At 43.2% G+C, this 16,629-nt stretch overlaps 1 protein-coding gene across 3 annotated transcripts in view; it reads right to left on the bottom strand.

Moving 5' to 3' along the window:
• zbtb46 (zinc finger and BTB domain containing 46) overlaps window positions 1–16,159 on the bottom strand; it is a 59,441-nt gene extending 43,282 nt beyond the window's left edge. For 2 of the 3 annotated variants that reach the window (XM_040152492.1, XM_040152490.1), the window contains exon 1: window positions 14,316–14,598. The gene's annotated coding sequence lies outside the window, so the exon portion shown is untranslated. Of the gene's footprint in view, window positions 1–14,315; window positions 14,599–15,912 lie in introns of those variants that run through there. The other variant, XM_040152491.1, reaches the window with a different exon arrangement.
• Between the last annotated feature and the right edge of the window lie 470 nt (window positions 16,160–16,629).

Below are 16,629 nucleotides of genomic sequence, written 5' to 3'. Positions count from 1 at the left end.
TCCCTGTCACCCTTCCGAGGGCAAATCAAAAGTGACTGTCCTCCTTAACCCCCCCTTTCCTTGCACACACACACACCCACACGCGCACACAGTCAAGAGCCCTGTTCTCCTCGAAACACAGACACACACACACACACACACACACACACACAGAGTCCCTGCCCCTAAATACACAAACACATGCAAGAACTAAAAACACACAAGTTCACACGCTTAGCAGAGCCATCATGGCTTCACACCCGGTTTGTCCTGGTCACATCACAGCAAAGTCACTTTAGGCCGCAGCCAGACAACTAAAGAGATGAGACATGTGATGGAGTGAGAGAATGGGGCTTCCTCCTTCTTGTGTTTCTCTTAATGCAGCCTGTCCCTCCGAGCCACTTCTCTGCCTCCTTGGCCGCACAGGACCAAGGGGAGATGGAGCGCAAGGTCCTTCTGGATCAAAGGCAGAGCGTTACTCTGTATGGGGTTTAACAAAGACAGCTTTCACAGGGGGCTCATGCTGTGATTTCATGAGGTATTCAGACATCCCACTGGTTGAAAGAAACATCTTTACACAGGGTGATAATACATGATTCCAAGACATATTTTAGCAAACAAAGCTCACCTTTAGCAAATTTTCTCTTTGCTAAAACGTGTCTGTTGCTGCACTCCTCATTAACATTCTTCCAGGTACAAGGTTTAACCGGCTACAGGTTCCTTCATGTGCATGTTAACACCATCCAACCAGTTTTATACACTTATTTTGAATTGAGGGATTTCTAGTTGGTGGGGGTAAATTACCATTTAGTAGCCAGTGTGATGCTTGCAAAATTGCTACCCTCAGCTAATCACTCTACATTCAAATTGTGGCCCTCTGCCAGACAAATGTAACAAATTTGCTCATTATTTGATGAAATTACTTTGGTTGGAAAACCATGTCAATCTGACAGATGTGAGTTCACAGAACCCATCCTAAGAGCGGTAAAATAAATTAAATTAATAAATAAAACCCACAGCATTCTTTTTTTTTTTTAAAAATTGCATACTGAAATTGTTTTTGCTAATGTGCGATTGCTGTAAAAAATATCAAAGCATGTGCACATTTTTGGTCATTTAAGTTCACTGGCACCAGTTTTTTGTCTTTGCACATGTGCACATTTTGTTAGCTTATTGTTCTGGTTTTATGGCTTGCAGTTTTACTCTTTTGATTCCCTTTTACCGCTCTCATCAGGTGGCTAGTGAACATCACGGGGTAGATATTAGCAAAAGAACCAGATATTTTTCTCAGGAGCTGCTGGAGGCCAACACGCTTCCAAATGAAAGCTAATGTTGCGCTTTATCTGCTGGATGTGTAAATAAGCTACTGTGTTGTAACTCGTTCGCCCTATCAAATTATAAGTTGATTACATTTCAGTGATGTGTTTACAGATTGTTACACTGCCCTCAAGTGGCCAAAAAAATATGTAATGCAGGCTTGAATAAGTTTTAAGAGTAATAATAAACTAACAATGTAACTTAACATCTTTACTAACAGGTACCAATATGTACCAATCTTTATCCACCAATACATGATCGGGTCACTTCCTTTCTACAAGAGAGGATTCTGTTAGAAGTTAATTCCCTCCTTCTCACATCCCTACTTTTATTTTCGCGCTGTAGCTTAAATCATCACAGAGGTTACAGTAAAAACTGTCCAGAGACCGAAGAAGTGAATGAATGTGTGGAGGAAACAAGCGGGGTCATCAAGTTGGGATTCAGTAACCAAGAGCTGGCATTTACGTTGTCAAGCATCCCAGCTTTATGCATCCGCTACAAATTTTTATCAGTTAGGCTAAGTAAGCAACGTGTTCCTTTTTCTATTTTTTTCTAGTAGTGACTTGCACCATCAACTATCATATCATAGCAGGCAGTTTCTGTGGAAAAGGCAAACAGGTTGGCAGGTCTGCACAAAATGAATTATGTATTATGTAAAGCTTTCAAAACAAAGTGAAATAAACAATGTTAGCCTCAAGAAAAAGACATTTAGAGAATCTTTGACATGATATGCTAATATCTATAAAAAATTAAATGGTACAAGGAGAAAGAATTGGTCGGCTTGCAAGTGGACTTTTTCCAATATAATGAGAGAAAATACCGGAAAAAATTACAGCATGCACGAATGGAATTAAAATGATATTCTGCTGGACAATGTAGACACTGTTCTTCAAACACATGACAGTATGATAGAAGACAGCTATTACATCCCAGAGTAAAATCTATTAGTCTCTCTACTTAAACAAGAAATGAAAGTTGAATTAGATTTAAAGGTTAACTTCTATTATTTTCAAATCCACAATAGAATCCTGAATGAGTGATAAACGTCACTGAAGTTCACTGAACACTTGCAAATATAAGGCCAATGAAAGTTCATTCTGAACATAGGATGAGGTAACACAGAAATTAAGCAAAGTGGAAGGTCAAAAGAGAAAAAAGAAAAATGTAGAGCTGGAAAATGAGGGAGATGAAGAACAGTGAAAAACAGACAGAAAACAGAGCAGAATCTCAGAGACGGCAAGACTAGAAAGATAGAGACAGAAGATAGAAAAACGTGGAGACAGGAAGAGAGGGAAGAGTGACTCAGGCAGGCAATATTTTTTAAACAGCTTTGCTTCCACTCAACTGGGCATCAAGGCCATTATCCCGGGGTTAATCCCCAATCCGACGGAGCTGGCAGCCTTCCGGGACAAGCCAGGGTGGCAGCCCATCAACAAGGCAGGCACGGACAAAAATAAAACACACATACTCACACATGCACGTGGCACACATGCACACACAGTCAGACACTGGCAGGCATGAAAGCTGCAATTAAAAAAAATAACACAAAAATAGTATTAACTGTGAATGGCTTGTTCTTAGCTTTTTTTCGCCTTTTCCGTTGAAAATAAACTACTGTTCATGATTGTCTCTCATTTTATCTCCTACTCTGAGTTCTCTATATTCTGTTGTACGGGTTTTTGTTGTCAGTTCCTTGTTTCTTTTATCACACACCCTCCATCTGTCCACCTTTATTTTCCCCACCTTCACCACCAGCTCTAATCATGCCACATTTTGCACCTCTACCTTGCTCTCTCTTTCTCTGTCCGCTCTCTGTTTCTTTGGCTGGCATCCAAGGAGCCAAGGTGGAGGAAGAGATTGACTCAAAGAAGGATAGCCGTGTCATGTGGAGAGGGACCAAAGAGGATCCAGGAGGCTTAGGGAGACTTAGTACAACCCCCCCCCACACACACACACACACACACCACCACCACGCCCCCCTCCCCCTTTCAGTCCCTCCTCGCACGACACTGCCCGGAAACAATACCCGGACCCTCGTTTACACCTGAAGACCTCCGTGCTACTCATCATGCTAAGTGCACCTGCCAAAAGATCTGCTTCTAAAAGCCTCCTGTCCATCTTATGACAGGAATGTGTACAGTTCTGCAGCTCCAGCCCTTTTCTACCAGCCCTTTCCTCTCACCTTCCGCCACACAGGTGTTAAGCCTAGAGTGATCTTTTGGAAATCCAGCCATAGTAAGGATGGACTGGGATCATCCCCCCAGGGCGACCAGAAAAAGGTGTGACTCTAAGACGTTAATGTCGAGGTCCTTTGGCTTAAACCCTAATGACTGAGTGTCAGCTTCACCTTGAGTTCCTCCAATGTCCCACAAAGTGTCAGGGATACTCTCTGACATATCAAGAGCTTCAAAAAGGGTGAGAAATGCCACATCACCCCATCTACCTCCCCCTCTTTTTGTCTTTTTTATGTCTTTTCTTTTGTGTCCTCCTCCTAGACACTCATGCATGTGTGTGTGTGCTTTCGTGTGTGTGTGCGTGCATGTAGTTTCTGGGCTATCTTTCTAGGCCCCTAAGCCTGCTATGTCTCCTATGGTAACTCCCTGACTGACGACCCGGGGCTTAGCCTAAATTCTCTCTCTATTAAAAGCTGTGAAATGCAAATAATGAAACATCTCATTACCACTGTCGGAGGACCCAAAATGAAAGGAGGGGGAGAGAGGGATGGAGGAGTGGAGAGGGGCGGATGAGGAGGACCGCCAGACAACGAAAGAGCGCTATACAGGAGGGAGGGAAGGTGAGAGGACAGGGAGAAACGAGGGCAAAACTGGAAATAAAGGAGTGGAGCAAGGGGAGGAAAGGATGGGAGAAGAAAAGGAAAGGAGGATGTGATACGTGTTGCTGTTAACATAGAGAGTAGCCAGGACTGGCCACCTATGCAAACAGGGGTGGAGCCCTGATAAACTGAGCTGTGAGTTAGGAGGTGTCATTCAAATGTCAAATGAGCATTTGTCTACTTCATACTAAAGTTTAGTGTAAAAACAGTGCATCCATCAACAGCTGCTCATTGCAGCTCCAGTGCAGTCACAGGTAACATATGTGCAAGTAATGTATAGCCTTCTTAAAAATGACCCAAAAAGGATATTTGTTTAGTGTGTATATGTATGTGTGTTGAAAGATAATTTATTATGCCACAAGAGGATTATTAGTTACTAAATCTGACTTTTTTCTTCACTGCTCTATCATTAATCAATTCAAAACTACACTGGCTAAATTAAAATGTATGACTTTGTCATAATTACTCATTTTTAAGTTCAATTTTATGACAGGAAAGGGCCACTTAATAATATATCTGCATCGTAAAGGGAAGTGAAATCACTGGCAGGAAGTGTCTCTATTTGGTTTTGCAGGTGGGAGGAGATTGATATTAGTGGTGGTGGTGGGGGGGGGGGCAGAGGAGGGGAGGGATTTCATGTGACAATGGCCACACCACCTTGCATGGTCTCCTGGTGCAAAACCCAGTTTCATCACTGCAACAGGAGACTCATCTACTGATGTAAAAACCCCTGTCATCATGGGGGGTGAAGTTTTAAGGTGGGACATTGTCTAATAGCAGGATTAATTCCAGAATTCTTCTGTGTTGTGTAAGGGTTTTTTCCAGTCATAGATGCATCATATTTCTTTTCCCTTTTGCTCTCCTTACCAGGGTTAGTAGTGTTCACCCTGGTCTTACACTGTACAGTTCTTATTTAAATCTAAATTCAGAACTTTCTTTTTTAAATAACCTGGGTTATTTTTGTATTTTTAGCTACTGATTATGATAACACTATACTTAACACTCCAACATTGTCACACAGGATAAGTGTCTTACAGGAGAGCAGTCAGATTATCACAAAAGAAACCATACTCACTTGACAAATGTTAAAATTATTATCCAAACTGACAACTGTTACTGTCCAATAGATTTTGCAAACAGACTTTCTCATTAAAACTTTGACTAATTGTACTACATACACACAAAAGTATGTGGTCGCCCGAACCTTACACCCACATTAATATGCCGCTATAATAGCCTCCACTCTCATTAAAAGGTTTTCCAAAAGATTTTGGAAGCTGGCTGCCAGGATTTACTACCATTCAACCAAAAGAGAATTAGTGAGGTCGGGCACATATGCCAGGCGATAAGGCCTGACTTGCAGCAGGCCTCGCACTTCATCCAAAGGTGTTTGACGAGGTTAGGTTCAGGGCTCTGTGCAGGTCAGTCAAGCTCTTTCACACCAAACTGGAGCACCCTTTCCTTGTCACGTTGAAACCGGAAAAAAGGCCTTCCCAAAACTGTTGCTATATAGTTTTAGGCCCACTATTGTCTCAAATGTAATATATTTAGGCTAACCGCTGATGTCCCTTACCCTGTTGGACAAGATCTAAGCTATTTGTTTTTGGGCCATCACTGAGTATGACTGCCACAAGCTATAAAAAAAATATAACATTAAGACCCAGTTTGTTAAAACTTTGCTCAATTTTTGTCACTTGGCAAATGAGTTGGGTTTTGAAAACCACCAAATGGCTTTGTGGCTAAAGTGATGATGGCTATGGATGGACTCAAAACTTACATTTAACACCCAACCTGATCTCTCTCTGCCAGCAGGCCGCTCAGAGAGTCTGCGTGTCTGTGTGCATGTGTGTGTGGTTGTCCAGACCCTTTCATAGGTCCTAACACAAAACCTGTCACAGCAAAAAAGCAACCTGTCACGACTCAGCTAGACACGACTGTACATGACCGTACCACACAGCACACGAGCAGCCTGTTCCCGAGCTGTTAAAACAGTCACCGAGCCACCAGCTCCAAAGGTCTCAGACACACACACACACAGACACACACACACACTCACATACAGTAAGTGAACAGTATGGAGGAAATGAAACAAAGGGTTACCAGGAGGGAGAAAATAAAACAAAAAGAAAAAAATCGTACAACAATACCGGTCCTAAAGGAATAAATGTCTGAAATGTCTGAGGACTGAATGCTAATTGTTGTTTGTTAAAATGTGTGACTGAATGATGGTGACTCACTGCTGGTGGCCAGTCGCTATCTGGTGCCGGGGCGGGTGTCCAGAGAGTGTGTCTGTGTGTGTAAGGGTAACTTGGTGTGACTGTCGCTCTGTCAAACTGCAAACAGAGGCATCTTTCTCAAATCCACACTGGGCCGCAGCTTACAATGAGCTCATGCAAAGAGGGGAGCAAAAAAAAGCTGCAGCTTAAGTATGTACTCGCAAGTTCAACAGGCACACCCTCCATCCCCTCTGTGCAAATATTAAGAGAGACTTCACTCCCAGCTAATCTAATTCACAAACACTCCAAAGCACACACAAACAAGAAAAACACATAGTTTTACTACATTAACTTAGCCTCCAACATGCAACATTCACTTACAACTAAGGTTCTCACAGCCTACCGCACAACAGCAATTGAACAGCACAGTGATTTACATATAGATAGAGGTGTTTATAAAAACGCATTTGTATATAATCGCCTGAGGCTGTGTTGTCACTCATCAAGCTGATCAAAAAGCAGCTACTATACAACACTGATGAATCTCGGAGAGCTGTTGCGAATCTGTCCTTCAACGGCAGAAAAAAAGGAGGTGAGATAAAGGAAGAGAAATCAAGGGGAGAGGAGAGGAGCATCTAAATATAGAGAGACTCACATTTTGGAGTCAGAAAAGAGACAGTGAAGGGTAAGAAAGAGGGAGGCAGTCAGGAAATGCAAGAGGAAAAAAGAGGGAGAGGATGAGAGATGGGGAACAAATAAGAAAACAATAGAGACAGAAGAAAAGTAGTATCGAAGCTGCAAAAGAAGAAAAGAAGACAGAAGGAGCAAGATAGATGGTTGCAGAGCCTCAGTGGGTTTCTCATCTACTGTAGTGTTGCTTAGTGGACTACTGGACAACTGGACATGGAGGATACTCAATTTTGTCTGCAAGACTTGGGAATTCAATACGCCGCACACACTATCACCACAGACATTCATCAATATGTAGCATCAATAGTGGGGGTTTGCCCCTTCCGTGATCCTTTGAACAGATTCAACCTACTCTCACTGTGGCCCTTCTGCTAACTAAGCTCTAATAGTAATTGGGGAAGATACAAAATAATTTAGGTTCGTTGCCTACTTTGTTTCTGTGCTTTGCCATGATTGACTGTTTATGTGAGAATTACTGCAATTTAATGCCACATTCTAAAGCCACTACCAAAAAAAAAAAAAGAAAGAAAAAAAAAATTGATTTCAAGTGAAATTTCAAGTTTTTGCTGAAACTTTTTAAAGGATTTTGCATTGACAGCAGTATGGCTTTAGGCTACCATGTCCACCATGATTAACTAAGAGTGAGATTTAGCCAGACAAATGCCTCACCTGGATCCTCACTTCTGTCCTGAGCTCTCCTCTTCTGTCATCCCTTTTTCCCCCTCCTCCTTATCTGTCCGCCTTTTCACTCAGAGCATGTTTACTCGAATGCGGTTTGACGTTTGACTGTCACCTGTTGACTAACATGAACGGCTGCCAAGGCTTGCAGGCTTTTGGAACTATTGCGGCTTTTTTTTCCCTGACAGCGATGGAAAGTACTGCAAATTCATGTACAGTAGTGGCATAGCCAGACATAAGAGACACAAAGAGAGGGAGAGACAAAAGGACCACTGTGTAAACTCTCATGGTCGTGCTCACCATTGCTAAGGACAACACCCACTTTGGAAACCTAATTTTGAAGAAGTCACACATTCCCACATTGTGAGGCAGTGCCAGTATCAGGTGTCCGTCCAAACCACCAACCACCAATCAACTGCCACCCCCTTCGTGACACACCAGCACACACACCAAAACAACCGGGTAGGGGGAGGTGAGATAGAAGACAGGAGGGAGGGGTGCGGGGGTGAGAAAAGAGAGTAAAAAGAAGAGGGCAAGGAAAGAGCCAGCCGGAGACAAAGGCAAAGAGAATGACAATGAGTGAAAAGAGGAAGAGTGGGGGGAAAAAGGAGGAAAATACAGGGAATGAGATGAGGTAAAAAGAGCATTGCCAGCTCTCAGTTTACATTCACAGAGTAAGAAGAGAACAAAAAGACAGCAACAACGAGACTTCCATGTATATGCATGTTTCGGTGTGTGTGTTGTGTGCGTACTTGCATGCACATTGGAAAGAGCAGTGAGAGGGCCCTTGGGGGAATTTGCCCCTTGCCACTGAAAAGGGGATGTGAACTTGCTCACTTCTGTTCACATTTGGATAGGCGTCACATCTCTTGTTCATAAAGGGAACTATACTAACACAGGAGAGATTAAAAAAATGTACAGCAACAATGACAGAGCTCCACTTTCATCACTGATTCATAAAGTTCACATAATAATACGAATTACGGAAAGAGAGAAGTTATTCTAACTTGGACGTCTCAACTTGGCGACTAAGTGCATCAGGCCAAAAAATGTTGTTTTATCAGAAAACTGGACCCTGCGTTCACTGTTGCTAGGTGTTGCATTAACACAATGTACAAATATGAGCTAGGGTCAGGGGGAGGGATAAAAATGAAAAAGGGAACAGGGAAAGGGTAAAAATGAGAAAGGGAGTAGAGGAAGGGTAAAAATGAGAAATGGAGTAGGGGAGGCCACAGGAGGCACCTGGCCCACTTACAGCAGAGGAGGGGGTGGTGGAGGAGGAGGAGAGGTGGAAGATTAAGGAGTGGGAGGGAAAAGAAAAGCAGAAGGTGGTGGAGGAGGAGGAGGGAGAGGAGAACTGGAGAAAAAAAAGCAAGGGGAGATGCAGCTGGGACGGAGCAGAGGGCACGGGGAGGACAGGGGCTGAGGTGAAGTGAAGAAACGGGAAAAGGTGAGGACAGACAAGGATGTGAGATGAGGAGGCAAGAAAAAAAAAGAACCGATAAAATAATGGGAAGGGAGAGGAGGTGGGGGCTGGAGAAGAAGAGGTGGCCTAGTGATGCAGAGAATGGAGGAGGCATATGCGTGCGCGGGATGAATGTGTGTCCGTGTGTGTACGTGTGTGGGGGTGTCTAAAATTATGACGAAAAACTAACGCCTCACCCAAAGTATGAATAACCGACCACAACAGGCCAATGTAGGTTCAATCTCTTCTCCCAGTACATTCGAGCAGCCTGCTTATACCACTAATATCCCACTAATACCACCCACAGTCCTCGCTCCACCTCACATCAATGAATATTTCATGTCCTGATGGCACTTTTAAAGCAAAAACTAATTAGCAAATCCAAGTTGATCTGGCATTAGTCATATCAGGCCAATTAAAAGCCCAGTCCTACTGTACATGTTAATGGCAGCGAAGTGGAATAATTGTATGTTGAGCAGAGGAGAGAATGTTAAACAGGCCTTGTTAGCAGCACTTTAGCACTCTAGCCTGAGTCCATGGCTGGATTACAAAACTCTACAAAGCAGGATAATGTTCATCAGAAACACACACATACAGAGGAACACACATCTTTGAAAGCGGCAAACGAAAACTCTATCCATTAATTAGAGTGTCGCCATCAATTCCATGGGGTCAGGTCTGATACTTTTAGCAAAAGAGGAGAATTATTTCCAGGGAAAATGATGGTTTTATGCTTCAGTAATAATATTAAACAGGGATCCAAATATTGGCAGAAGCTCATAGGTCAGATGTTATGCTGTATTAGTGGGAGAAAACCTTTTTCTGCTCCATACAGTGTTTCTGCGATCAGCACCAGTCAACATAAGGTTGTAGAGACCGTATTTGTGTGGTATTGAGTAGAGGAAGGTGTTGGTTTGTATTTGAGCCTTTCCAACCTTCCCTCTGTGTGTTTTTTTTCATGCAGGAGTTTAGATTGAGACAGACAGCACTGACACACACAGACTAAACTGTGGTTCACAAAAAAGCGACAGAATAACAAGGGCTAGAACTCTTTTGGAGTGGATGTCTGTTTCATCGCCCCCCCCCCCCATTCTCTCTCCTTCACGTTCTGTCTTTCCTTCCTCTCTCTGCCTCCCGTCTCTCTCTCTCTCTCTCACCTGAGCTTTGATATGGAAATCTCTCACCAGCCAGAGCCCGAGGCTAGTTGACTGTTTCTAAAGATGTATTTGCTCAAAGCCGCTCAATTTCTCATCAAATGCTCGCACTGTGTGTATAAAAGACAAACTCTTTCACTGGGACAATAACAACTAACAACTACATACTTATACAAAGCTTTCCGCACTCTGCAAGCCCAGACTTCAACAAAGAGGTTTTTCCAAGCCCAAACATTAAAGCTTGTTATAGCTTATATAAATTTGACTTAAAAGATTGTGACCTTTCTGCAAAGTGGAGAGCTGAGGACGCTAACTATCTTGTCAATAGAGTACTTCAAGTTAGTGTGAGTGTGTGAGTGTGCGTGTGCGTTCCTGTTCAGAGTTCTTTCCCACTGGTTGACCAGTCCTGCACTGCCAGGTCATTATACTGCATTACGGATGCCCAACCTCAGCCAACTAAAGTAACAACTAGAATCATTCAAGGGCAACCAAAACAATTTGTATAAGATTTAGAAATAAGTGAATAATTTAGAAATAAGTAAGTCACTCTATTTGGGAAGACAAAATATTTAGTCAGTCATCCAAACCACAATTATCAGTCTCATATCAGCTCATCACCAGAGTAGCAATATCAGTTGCTGGTGTTTCAAAAAGTGCTATTGTGTGAATCACGCAAATCAAGTTGATCTGATAAAGATTTTTTGAACAGGGAAAAAAAAAAAAAATCCAAACTTTAAAAATACTGACGTTTCTTTTATGATTCCTGTAGAACTATAAAGGTTTAAGTCAGAATATCCAAAACCTAAGGTTATTCAAGGCTGAAAATTACGGGAGGTAACTGAAAATGAAAAGCCTTGAAATGAAGTACATTTTTGCTATCTTATTGATCATTACTGAGAAACAAATGGCACAAATCAGAAAGCTAAGGAGAAGAGAAAATTGATAACATTTCTACCTATTCCTTTGTTCTTTCATTAACAACTGACAGAAATCTCATTGAAAGGATAATACGTGCATGTTATCTAGCTGGCTTGCATTACCTGACATGTGAAAATACCTCCGCCTTCACTTTACTTTTTAATGTATTTGTTTTGACAGCATCTGAAGTGCAAATGTACAGGTTATAAAACCAACCATTAGGAGTGCATTAAGCAGGAACAGAATATTGGAAATGGACTAATTAGATTTCTCGGCTGCCCCGACTTTGGACAGGGATGTAATTGATAACTGATGTTAAAAATGTCAAATTCCAGAAAATAACTCATGATGCTGATAAGTATTATATGCTTATGAGGCTTTGGTTTGAAAGAGCCGATCTGCTCCACATTCCTAAATAAAATAAAAACACACGCTGATGAGGGTGAAGCACACAAACTGAAATCCCTCAACTGTTTCCTTGGAATGTGTGATCCAAAAGGTGTTTTTCAAGATCAACGACTTCTGAGAAAAATTTTGACATCTTGCCATTTTCACTGCACAGAGAAAAAAAAAAAAAAAAAAAAAATCCCCTCTCATTTATTTTTAGCAACAATCAAAATATAAATTTTGCTTCTGGACTTTAAATTCTTACTCGTAGATTAGAAAAATTGGAGCGAAAATGCAAATTAGCTTCCAATTTAAAATTCAGGGACAAAAGAACAAAAGAAAAGAACAAGAGAGCTTATTGCATTCATTGACATCCTATCATGCATGCAGGTGCGTGCTCACAGACACACATCTATGAAATATTAACACCTACATGAAAAGACAAGTGTGTGTGTGGTTTGAGGTGGGTATGGCTAAACTCACCTGTTCTCTCTGCTGGTGGGGGGGGGGGTCAACTGTTACACAAACACACGCACACACACACATCCCCCACGGCATCCATGTAACCCCGTGTGGATTAGGCACACCTGTATTCAGCACTGCACAATGAGCTATAGAAGCAGTTAAGCTAAAAAGCCTTGGGAGTTATTAGGGGATGGGGGATGGAAGTGGTTTGGATCCGGGGTTTAATGTGTGCCAAACTGTCTTGTCACAAAATCAGACGTGAGAATGATAATATTCACAGCATGACAGATAAAAAACAGAGTTGTCAGAAAACTCTGGAGAGACACGACGTGTCATGTAAGATGTGTACACGCAAGTGTAAACGGTTCATTTTGCGGTGTGTTAGCCTAACAGGTGTTCCCATTAACAAGTGAGCTCCGAGGTGGGATTGGGACAAGAAAACTGGCAGAGAGAGATGGAGACAGAGATGAATGGAGCACAAGGTTGCTAACAGGGAAAAAATGTGTCTTTATGGAGCATTTGCCCTCTTTTCTCTATTTCTGGAGAATGTAGATGAGGTGAATTGACTGTACAGTTTATTGTCTTGTTGTCTACGTAAACACACACACAAAACATATTCTTGTGAGGGGGTAGTACACTACATCCCCAGGGTTTGCATAGCTGAAGCCGACTAACCTGCTACCACACAGATCTGCCCACAACCTGCATGGGAGCACAGAGCACCACCTACACACCAGCAGGCTTACACGTACACATGCACACACACACACACACACACACACAAACACACACGCAGATACATATAAACAAACAGCAAAGAGGCAAGTGTCACGAACTCCAAACCTGACAAGCACCCAAACCAATCCCCTTCCTCTCATTTTCTCACCCCCATTTCACATCCTGGCCCACCTTTGCTGTTAATATTCAGAGTAACAACCTCTACCACCTTCAACAAACACCTCACTCAGTTTTGGTTTTAACCTAGAAAATGTGAAAGGTAAATTCACTAAACTCACTTATCTTGTTTAATCAACTTTCTCTCTCTCCATTCATGAGAGATAACACAAGTGGAGAGTGCTTCATATTATCCTTTGCAATCCCACAAGCACACGCGCTGCTAATATTTTTTCCATCTTTCGGCCGATCTCGCCTACACTCCTCCTCCACTCATCCTTGTAGCTGTTGTCTTGGTCTGTATTATATTTTCCCCATGGAACACACAGATGGAGAAGGTTCAGACACACACACACACAGACACACGCGTGTACACACTGATGTCCACTGCTCTTGTAATGGTATTATCGCACAGCCCTACCTCAGGGAAGCAACGTCAGAGGAGCAGCAGGGGGCAAACACAAAGACACAAAGCATTCTGGGAGATAGCGCGTGCCAAGGCGACAGTGTGGCTGGCAAGTTTATTTGTTTTTAATGCCGTGGTAGTTGAGGGTTGTCAGAATTATAAGCCGATAGCACAGCTTTCTCTTGCTCATGAGGACTCAGACAAAATGTGCATGGGTGGACACACATGCATGCCAATTAACACACACACACACACACAAAAGCCTACAGTAATTGAATTACTGAATAAAAGACTTTGGAGGGTTTATCATATCAAGTGCCAACCCTTAACTATGTACTAGGAAGGACAAAACAACCACACAAATCCAGTGAGGCCTAAGACAATTTGGAAAAATCACTAGATGGTCTCTTAATCCCAAAGATCCAGTTAGCCGACTTCAAACAGAGCAAAATGCTTAGATGTAACTAGCACGTAGACGTAGTTACAGCCGTAAGCTGATAGGGTGCACTTAAAACCAAAGTTAAAAATGGCTTGCCTGTGCAGTAAAGTTCCTAAGACTACACAAACAAATAACTAGAAACCAGAAACACTGAATATTTTTGGCAGCTCCCACACTGAGAGAGTCAGAGGATCTCCTGCAAACTGTAGTGGTTTAATTTGCTTGAAGTCAGTACAACGTGGCTTGATGTCCTTTTGCTCTCATCTAAATCAGCAACAACAGGCTCTAACCAGGCTGTACATCATATAACAAGGTGAAACGATAGCAAATACCTCCAGTGAAAGAACCCCCAGTGTTATTCTAAGTTTGACTCACAATCTAAAAAAAAGTTTGGAAACCCCAGTGGAACGATGGGGACACGGTTACACAGGTAAGATCTCAGTCACTTCTACAGATCTTGCGCCGAGGACTCACCTGGCTGCAGGGCTGTACTAGAGGTGCACGACAGCCAGGCGCACTTTGCTGTCTACATACCGAGAGTGAATGAAGAAGTGGGGATTGCCCCCCCCCCTCTCTCTCACCCTCACATGGCAAGCATGGCAGAAAATGGAGGAAGACGGAACTGACCGGTTTGAGAGGGCAGACACAGACAGCAGACGTACACACAGAACGGGAGACAGACAGGGAAGCAGCGAGGCAGAGACGCTTTCGGCTTCAGTCGCTAGTAAACAGAAAACACTTGACGCCACACTTTTCAACTGTCATTTCGGATCAGATGATGGTCAGCGGTACCTTGATTACAAAAATGACCAGAGAGCACCATCTGCAAATAACCCCCCCCACCACCACCACCCCTCTGTCTTGTCTGGTACTCTAGGGTTGGGTGTTGACGCAGCAGAAATTTCCAGCTGGAGAAATCCCCCTTTTGGAGGTTAATCGAGGGGAGAAGGAGGAGGGTTTAAGCCCTCGTCTTCCAGGCTCCGAGCGCTTTCATTTTGAATCCCCTCCCTCCGGACGGCTGCACGGAGCATCACCCGTATTTGGTTTGGCACGACATGTGTGCATGACAATTGCTCCCCAGCCGATGTGGCAATAGGTTGTCAGGCCGTTCAAAACTTTGCAGATTTCACCAGGAATCCCGCCCGACCAGCTGGGATAAAAACCCAGCGGAGAATGACTTATGTGCCCGCAAGTGTCACAGAATGTACCTGAGCATATGTTGCCAGATATCTCTAAAAAGTGTAGCCTGCAGAAGGTGCATCGGTGCAGGTATATGACATTAATTCGAAATAATATTCTGCAAACTGGAAATGAATGTCCTCCCCGTACATACCATTCAAAAGTATTCCCAGTTATCAATTCAGTCCACTAAATGTCAGATTGTTTCCATTTTACAGCAATTTGTCTATATATATATACATATGGATAAAAACACATGATCAGACAGATAATAAAGTAGATATGAACTGCATCTCCCCCCCCCCACACTGTAAAACATCTGTCCGTGTTGCACAATCATCTACATAATGTGTGAATCCCGTCAAAGAATGACAGCTTCTCCAAATATCAACAAGCGCAATGGACAGCTGGCTGTCACGTATGGAACAGGTAGGCGTACTTTCAGACTGTCGCCTGCTCACTCGGTCGGCTATTTCGCTGTCAAAACGCACTCACGCTGTGGCTAACATTATGCCAGTGCACTGGAATTAAAAAAAAATATAAAAAAAAATAAAAAAAAATAAAAAAAAAAGCAGCGGAAAAAACCCCCCCAAAAAAACGGAGAGACAGGCCTTCGTACAGAAGCTTTTCCGACGGCCAACTATAACAGTGCCACGATCGCGAAGAGTTGCATTGTGTCATGTCTCCAACCTGTGCGCCCACCAACTATCAGCTGAGGACGCGATGGCTCCGCGGGCTAGAAAACTAACTGTTAACGCGGTACAAAGGCATGGAAAACCCTACGACATCCGCCGCGGCTGAATGGGATCTCGGGACCTGTTTAGCAGGGGCAGCGAGGCTGAGCGCTGATGAAAAAGGGCTACTACTCACAACACAAGGAAGTCAGACATACCTGTTACCCCATGGGGTCTGGGGTGGACGCGGTGTCGGTCCGTCGGAGTCCAATCTGATGTGACAGCCTGAGAGAAGAAAGGGGAGGATGTCCAAAGCACTAGGTACTGTCCTTCCTCTCCTCTGTATGCTTTCTTCAAGTGTTATTCCCCCTGTTTTCTCCCACTCCCCGCTCTTCTTCTCCACCAGCCCCTTTTTTCTTTCTCTCTTTCCCTCCCCTGCTTTTCCGTGTCTTGGTATCAGGAGCCTCCCCCTCCTCCTCCTCCACTGTGCATGTCGATGTCTCTCTCTCTTCCTCTTTCGCTGTCTCTCTCTATCTCTCTCTCCCCCTGCAATAAATCTCTCTCTCTCTCTCTCTCTCTCTCTCGCTGTGTCCCCGTGTCTCCTCTCTGTCTCTCTCTCTGGGCAGAGTCAGGAAATGAGACAACGAACACACCACGCGTATATCCATCTGATCTAAGTCGAGTCTCACTCTTATCAGAAACGGCAGACGAAAAGGCAAATTCTGTTATTTTATATCATAATAATAATAATAATGATAATAAAATTAACAATAATAATAATAATAATTCTGTGTAATGATGTAAGCAGTGGGATTTTCGTGAGTCCTGTGTGGTTTCTTGGGGCTTGTGGGTTGTGCGTCTGTTGCCATAGGGCTCAATAATGACCAGGAGCTTTCTGTAACTTACCCCCTCTTGTGGCAACAGCAAGAAAACAA

Source organism: Xiphias gladius, chromosome 18 (assembly GCF_016859285.1).
Source record: "Xiphias gladius isolate SHS-SW01 ecotype Sanya breed wild chromosome 18, ASM1685928v1, whole genome shotgun sequence".
NCBI classification, from domain to species: domain Eukaryota; kingdom Metazoa; phylum Chordata; class Actinopteri; order Istiophoriformes; family Xiphiidae; genus Xiphias; species Xiphias gladius.
The sequence above is the reverse complement of the archived record's forward strand: the minus strand, read 5'-3'. Positions and strand labels throughout refer to the sequence as shown.